The following is an 8,664-nucleotide window of genomic DNA, read 5'->3' on the forward strand; positions in this document are numbered from 1 at the left end:
TCGTGTGTGTGTGTGCGTGCGCGTGCATGGTTGCATGTATGTTTGTGTGCATGTTTTTGTCTTGCCTCTGCAGCCTGAAACTGGAGTGTGAGAAGCTGGCCAGTGAGAAGACAGAGATGCAGAGACACTACATCATGGTGAGTTCAATTCTATTTACACTACCACACCACCGGTGGCTCACTGGAATCAATCAGACAACATGGAGGAGGAAGGCCCAGTCTCAGTCTGGCTTTACAAATAGACCCCTGTCCACTACACCAACATAGGAGGCTATCTAGCTTGTTGAAGAGCATCATCTGGCGAAGTGGTCTAAGGCACTACATCTCAGTGCAAGAGGCGTCACTACAGACCCTGGTTCGATTCCAGGCTGTTTCACAACCGGCCGTGATTGGGAGTTGCATAGGGCCGTGCACAATTGGCCCAGTGTCATCCAAGTCTAAGAATTTGTTCTTAACCAACTTGCCTAGTTAAATAGTTTTTATTTTATTAAGTTAGGAGGATGAGACTGCCCAAAAACTCTCTCCATCTGCAGCAGCTTGAGCCCCTCTGCATTTGTCTGTCTGTCTGTCTGTCTGTCTGTCTGTCTGTCTGTCTGTCTGTCTGTCTGTCTGTCTGTCTGTCTGTCTGTCTGTCTGTCTGTCTGTCTGTCTGTCTGTCTGTCTGTCTGTCTGTCTGTCTGTCTGTCTGTCTGTCTGTCTGCCTGTCTGTCTGCCTGTCTGTCTGTCTGTCTGTCGTGCACCGACTCCAAATCACGGCCGGTTGGGTGTCTGTAGTGACACCTCTTGCACTGAGATATAGTGCCTTAGACGCTGCGCCACTTGGGAGCCAATTAAAGAGTGTTGGAATAAATACAGTGCATTCGGAAAGTATTCAGACCCCTTGACTTTGTCCACATTTTGTTACGTTACAGCCTCATTCTAAAATGGATTTTTATTTTATTTTCATCAATCTACACACAATACCCCATAATGACAAAGCAAAAACAGGCTTTAGACATTTTTGCAAATGTATTGAAGATAATAAACTGAAATATCACATTTACGTAAGTATTGAGACTTTTCAGTGCTTTGTTGAAGCACCTTTGGCAGCGATTACAGCCTCAAAACAATTATGTCTCGGAGCTCTATGGACAAAACCTTCGACCACTTGGTTTTTGCTCTGACATGCACTGTCAACTGTGGAACCTTATGTAGACAGGTGTGTGCCTTTCCAAGTCATGTCCAATCAATTGAATTTACCAGAGGTTGACTCTAATCTATTTAAAAATGTTAATATATTTGCTAAAATGTTTAAAAAACTATTTTCTCTTTGTCATGATGGGGTATTGTGTGTGTAGACTGATGAGGAAAAAATGTATTTAATCAATTTTAGAATAAGACAGTAGAAATGTTTGAGGTCCTCCAATCAGGGGTGATGGTGGGGATGTGATCATTGTATGTTTTGCGTTTAGTTATTTCTGTTTTCCACTGAGCGGTATGTGTGTGTTCTGGACCTGGTAGTTATGGGTGCACCTGGGCGTTGTGCGGGGCTTAGTCCATCCCACCCTTGGTAAATCCCTTTGGGCCAGGAGCGGGGGCCAGCGTCTCGGGTGGGTGGGGGCTGGCGCACCCACTGAACAAAACACCCACTGATTAGAGTGGTCATTCGTATTGTCTTTGAACTGTTATTGTTTTAATAATTTAAAAAATATATAAAAATAAGATGGAGAACAAGCTATGTAGGGAAACATAGTGAAGTTTTGGTGCAGGTACAGTCAACTAGCACAAAATAATATTGTGATATTGTCAAAACAAGACAAAAACCAAACTGTAGCAATTTATTCCCCCCCCCCATCACTACTAAAAGTAAACAAACTGTTGTCTGTGTCTCTGTACTTTATGGAGATTTCACGTTTGCAGGGTTTGATGGACGGTTGAGTTGGCAGTAGTTGGATAGATGTGTAGAAGCTTTTACTCTCCTCATACTGGAGACCTCAGTGAACTTTGTTATAGACTGAGGCAGTCGGCGACATTTGATCAACTCTCATACATACTTATTAAATGTCATGACCTTTGTGACCACAGGACTGTTGGTCAACATCAGGAAGAAATAGGCTAAACATCTGAGAATTAAGCATTTTCCATAGTGCTGGACACTCTGGTCTCAATAGAAATGGAGAATGGCTTGGTGAGGTCAAATTACTTGAAATGGCGCCGGAGGAGATGGCTGCCGTTTTACGGGCTCCAAACAATTGTGCTATTTTGTGTGTTTTTTTTCGCGTTGTTTGTAACTTATTTTGTTCATAATGTTCACAACGAAAAGAGTTCCTGAATATCAGAACAGCGATTACTCACCACAAACGGGACAAAGATTTTTTATTTAATGAGTCAGACGCGAAGGATTTAATGCTGATACTGGCCCAGGCCCAAATCCCCGTCATTCACATGAAGAAGAGACGTCGATACAAGGAACGCAGGTTCGGGGGTCTTGTGAGAATTAGTCAGCGAGTGGGTAACCCGCCTCTACCATATGTTCTATTGGCCAACGTGCAATCATTGGAGAATAAACTGGATGAGCTCCGTTCAAGACTATCCTACCAACAGGACATTAATAAAAACTGTAATATCTCATGTTTCACCGAGTCGTGGCTGAACGACGACATGGATAATACACAGTTGGCTGGGTTTCTTGTGCATCGGCAAGACAGAACAGCTGCCTCCGGTATGACAATGGGTAGACGGTCTGTGTCTATTTGTCAATAACAGCTGGTGCGCGAAATCTAATATTAATTATATGATTTTATGTCTATTCACAACCACAAACAGATGCTGGCACGAAGACCGCACTCAACGAGCTGTATAAGGCCATAAGCAAACAAGAAAAAGCTCTTCAAGAGGCTGCGCTCATAGTGGCCGGAGACTTTAATGCAGGGAAACATAAATCCATTTTACCTCATTTCTACCTGCATGTTACATGTGCGACCAGAAGAAAAAAAACTCTAGACCACTTTTACTCAAAACACAAAGATGCATACAAACGCTCCCTTGCCCTCCATTTGGCAAACTTGACTATAATCCTATCCTCCTGATTCCTGCTTACAAGCAAAAACTAAAGCAGGAAGTACCAGTTCAATGCGGAAGTGGTCAGATTACGCAGATGCTAAACTACAGGACTGTTTCTAGCACAGACCTGGAATATGTTCCAGGATTCATTCGATGGCATTGAGGACTATACCGCATCAGTCACCGGCTTCATCAATAAGTGCATAGATGTCGTCGTCCCCACAGTGACCGTACGTACATACCCCAACCAGAAGCCATGGATTATAGGCTAAATCTGAACTGAGCTAAAGGGTAGAGCTGCCGCTTTCAGAGAGTGGGACTCTAACCCGGACGATTATAAGAAATCCCGCTATGCCTTCTGATGAACCATCAAACAGGAAAAGCGTCAATACAGGACTAAGATTGAATCCTACTACACCGGCTCTGATGCTCGTTGGATGTGGCAGTGCTTGCAAACTATTACGTTGCAAACTAAACTATTACTATTACTATTAGCATGCATGAGAGCACCAGCTATTCCGGACGACTGTGATTTTGCTCTCCATAGCCGAGTAAGACCTTTAATTAATTAAGGATCCGCCCCTTTTAAAAATGTTTTTGCCTAAAATGACATACCCAAATCTAACTGAAGCAAGGAAATGCATGTTCTTTTTTTTAACCCACTTTTTCTCCCCAATTTTGTGGTATCCAATTGGTAGTTACAGTCTTGTCTCATCGCTGCAACTCCCGTACGGACTCGGGAGAGTCGAAGGTCGAGAGCCGTGCACCCTCCAAAACACAACCCAACCAAGCCGCACTGCTTCTTGACACAATGCCCACTTAACAGAATCCAGCCGCACCAATGTGTCAGAGGGAACACTGTACACCTGGCGACCGTGTCAGCATGCACTGTGCCCGGCCCGCCACAGGAGTTGATAGTGCGCGATGGATCAAGGACATCACTGCCGACCAAACCCTCACCTAACCCGGACGACACTGGACCAATTGTGCGCCGCACCATCGGTCTCCCGGTCGACGCCGGCTGCGACAGTGCCTGGAATCGAACCCAGAATCTCTAGTGGCACAGCTAGCAGTGCGATGCAGTGCCTTAGACTGCTACTAGGGATGCCGGATATGCATATTCTTGATACATTATAAAGTTTGTGGAAATGTAAAACTAATGTAGGAGAATATAACAGAGAAGATAGAGTAAAAGATAATACAAAGAAAATACATGCAATCTTTGAAATTCAAGAGAAAGGACATAATGTATTATTCCAACCCAGGTGCAATTTAGATTTTGGCAACTAGATGGCAGCAGTGTATGTGCAGTGTTAGACTGATCCAATGAACCATTGCATCCCTGTTCAAAATGTCGTGTCAAGACTGCCCAAATGTGCCTAATTGGTTTATTAATACATTTTCAAGTTCATAATTGTGCACTCTCCTCAAACAATAGCATGGTGTTATTTCACTGTAATAGCTACTGTAAATTGGACAGTGCGGTTAGATTAACAAGAATTTGGACCCTGGGACTAAACACCTCCCTCTGCAACTGGACTTCCTCACGGTCCGGCTCCAGGTGGTAAGGGTGGGCAACAACAGATCTGCCACGCTGATCCTCAACACTGGGGCCCCTCAGGGATGCGTGCTTAGTCCCCTACTGTACTCCCTGTTCACCCATGACTGCGTGGCCAAGTACGACTCCACACCATCATTAAGTTTGCCGACGACACAAAAGGTGGTAGGCCTGATCACCGACAACGATGAGACAGCCCATAGGGAGGAGGTCAGAGACCTGGCAGTGTGGTGCCAGGACAACAACCTCTCCCTCAATGTGATCATGACAAAGGAGATGATTGTGGACTACAAGAAAAGGAGCGCCGAGCACGCCTCCATTCTCATCGACAGGCCTGCAGTGGAGCTTCAAGTTCCTTGGTGTCCACATCACCAACAAAATATCATGGTCCAAACACACCAAGACAATGGTGAAGGGGGCACGACAATGCCTATTCCCCCTCAGGAGACTGAAAAGATTTGGCATGGGTCCTCATATCATCAAAAAGTTCTGCAGCTGCATGTTACGCACGCCTCTATGAAGAGGGAACACAACACCCTGCTACAACTAAACTCTCCGTGAAGTGAAAGAGGTATGGACTGTAGGCCTGAGTAAGGATGACAACAGGCAGAATGTGGTACCGTTTACAAGGACTTTATTCCTTTACATGGTAATATGGGGAAAAGGGGCTGGATGGAACCAAAGCAAAGAAAGTAAATCTCAAAGCCCCCTCTCCTATCTTACCTGCCTAACCAATACTTACCTAATTTAGCACCACCTGGTGCCCTAACAAAAATACAGGGGTGGTCCGCCCAGGTCTTACCTAGTGTGCCTAGACAGTGAATATGCTACGGGTATATGTATGCCCGCGGGCCTCTTGCATAAGCACTCCCTAGGTGCCTTCCCCTTCCCCCCTGGGAACAAATGAAACAGGAGAACAAATAATTTCTCAAACAAACTAAGAAACAAAGGACATCAAATAAGCTCTATCTGAGCAACAAACTCACAGAACATACCAACTGCTACCAACAATTAACATAGTAAATTATCCACAGCCATCAGCCTCCTCTCTCAGCAATGATTCTCTATCACATTCAATCTCTCTGCAATGACCTCCCAGCAATGATCGCCAGCAATCAATCTCTCCTGAACAGAACACTGGCTTTTATATAGCTTCAGAATTAATGTGTAACTGGAGACAGCTGCGTCTTGACGAGGGGACGGGGTCAGCTCTCCAATTAGCCATGGAGTCGACCAATCAGCTGCTTGAGGGATTTCAGGAAGCCATTTCCTGAAATAAACACATGCAAATACACCAACTACAACACATAAACTGTGGAACGTAACACTGCACCATTGAGAGCATCCTGACGAGTTATATCACTGCCTGGTATGGCAACTGCTTGGCCTCCAACCTCAAGGCCCTACAGAGGGTAGTGCGTATGGCCCAGTACATCACTGGAGCCAAGCTTCCTGCCTTCCAGGACCTCTATACCAGGCAGTGTCAGAGGAAGGCCCAAAGAATTGTCAAAGAGTCCAGCCACCCTAGTTATAATCTGTTCTTTCTGCTACCGCACCACAAGCGGTACCGGAACACCAAGTCTAGGTCGAAAGGCTCCTCAAATTCTTATGGCTGCAGGGGCATTATTGAGTAGTTTGGATGAAAGGTGCCCAGAGTAAATGGCCTGTTCCTCAGTCCCAGTTGCTAATATATGCACATTATTATTAGTATTGGATATAAAACACTCTAAAGTTTCTAAAATGTGCTTCAATAAAGTTCTGAGTAAAGGATCTAAATAATTATGTACAAATTTGCTCAAATGTTTAAAAAAAACATTTTTTGCTTTGTAACGCCTTTTTCTAAAATTGATTAAATTACTACACACAATACCTGATAATGACAAAGCAAAACAAAGTTTTTTAAAAACATTTTAGCAAATGATTATATTTAATTATTTAGACCCTTTACTCAGTACTTTGTTGAAGCACCTTTGGTAGCGATTACAGCCTTGAGACTTCTTGGTTATGACGCTACAAGCTTGGCACACCTGTATTTGGGGAGTTCCTCACATTCTTCTCTGCAGATCCTCTCAAACTTTGTCAGGTTGGATACGGAGCTTCACTGCACAGCTATTTTCAGGTCTCTCCAGAGATGTTTGATTGGGTTCTGGCTGGGCCATTCGAGGACATTCAGAGACTTGTCCCGCGTTGTCTTGGCTGTGCGCTTAGGGTCGTTGCCCTGTTGGAAGGTGAAACTTCACCCCAGTCTGAGGTCCTGAGCACTCTGGAGCAGGTTTTCATTAAGGATCTCTCTGTACTTTGCTCCATTCATCATTCATCGGCAGTGATTACAGCCTTGACTTTTCATGGGTATGATGCTACAAGCTTGGCACAACTTTATTTGGGGAATTTCTCCCATTCTTCTCTCTCAAGCTCTGCCAGGTTGGATGGGGAGCATCACTGCACAGCTATTTTCAGTTCTCTCCAGAGATGTTTGATCGGGTTCAAGTCCGGGGTCTGGCTGGGACATTCAGAGACTTGTCCTGAAGCCACTCCTGCGTTGTCTTGGCTGTGTGCTTAGGGTCGTTGTCCTGTTGGAAGGCGAACCTTCGGTCCAGTCTGAAGTCCCGAGGGCTCTGGAGCAGGTTTTCGTGAAGGATATCTCAGGACTTTGCTACGTTCATCTTTTGCTTGATCCTGACTAGTCTCCCAGTCCCTGCCGCTGAAAAACATCACCACAGTATGATGCAGCCACCACCATGCTTCACTGTAAGGATGGTGCCAAGTTCCCTCCAGAGTGATGCTTGGCATTCAGGCCAAAGACTCATCAGACCAGAGAATCTTGTTTCTCATGGTCTGAGAATCCTTTAGGTGCCTTTTGGCAAACTCCAAGTGGGCTGTCATGTGCCTTTTACTGAGGGGTAGCTTCCATTTGGCCACCCTGCCATAAAGGCCTGATTTGGTGAAGTGCTGCAGAAATGGTTGTCCTTCTGGAATGGTCTCCCATCTCCCCAGAGGAACCAAGAGGAGCTCTGTCAGAGTGACCATAGGGTGCTTTGTCACCTCCCTGACCAAAGCCGTTCTCCCCTGATTGCTCAGTTTGGCCGGGCGGCCAGCTCTAGGAAGAGTCTTGGTGGTTCCAAACTTCTTGCATCTTGTTTCTGGGGACCGTCAATGCTGCAGAAATGTTTTTGTACCCTTCCCCATTGTGCCTCGACACAATCCTATCTCTGAGCTCTACTGACAATTCCTTGGCTTGGTTTTTGCTCTGACATACACTGTCAACTGTGGGACCTTACATAGACAGTTGTGTGCCTTTCCAAATCATGACCAATCAATTGAATTTACCACAGGTGGAATCCAATCAAGTTGTAGAAACATCTCAAGGAGGATCAATGGAAACAGGATGCAGCTGAGCTCAATTTCGAGTCTCATATAAAGGGTCTGCATTGTTATGTAAATAAGCTATTTATGATTTTGTGTGTAGATTGATGAGGGTATTGTGTGTAGATTGATGAGGAAATGTTTTATTTAATACATTTTAGAATATGGCTATAATGTAACAAAATGTGGAAAAAGTCAATGGGTCTGAATACTTTCCAAATACACTGTAGATTGCATATACTGTATACACGGTGTACAAAACATTAGGAATACTTTGCATCAACTTTTACCGTCAGAACAGCCTCAATTTGTTGGGGCATGGACTCGACAAGCGTTCCACAGGCATACTGGCTCATGTTGACTCCTTTGGGTGGTGGACCATTCTTGATACACATGGAAAACTGTTGAGTGTGAAAAACCCAGCAGCGTTGCAGTTCTTGACCAATTTAAACCAGTGCGCCTGTCATCTACAACTATACCCGTTCAAAGGCTCTTATATATTTCACCCATTCACCCTCTGAATGGCACACGTACAATTCATGTCTTAATTGTCTCAAGGTTTAAAAATGTCATGCTTAAGTCAAAGTAAAAGGTTCTTTTAAGATACATTTACTCAAGTTGAAGTCAAAAGTCACCCAGTAAAATACTATTTTAGTTAAAGTAAAAGACTATGCTTCAATGTACTTAATTAGCTAAAGTAGA

General features: G+C 44.4%; 1 pseudogene; it reads left to right on the plus strand.

The window, feature by feature from the left end:
• The window catches only part of LOC123997056, a 107,922-nt pseudogene that overhangs the window by 23,402 nt on the left and 75,856 nt on the right, over window positions 1–8,664 (plus strand).

This window comes from Oncorhynchus gorbuscha, linkage group LG15 (assembly GCF_021184085.1).
Source record: "Oncorhynchus gorbuscha isolate QuinsamMale2020 ecotype Even-year linkage group LG15, OgorEven_v1.0, whole genome shotgun sequence".
Classification (NCBI taxonomy): Eukaryota; Metazoa; Chordata; class Actinopteri; order Salmoniformes; family Salmonidae; genus Oncorhynchus; species Oncorhynchus gorbuscha.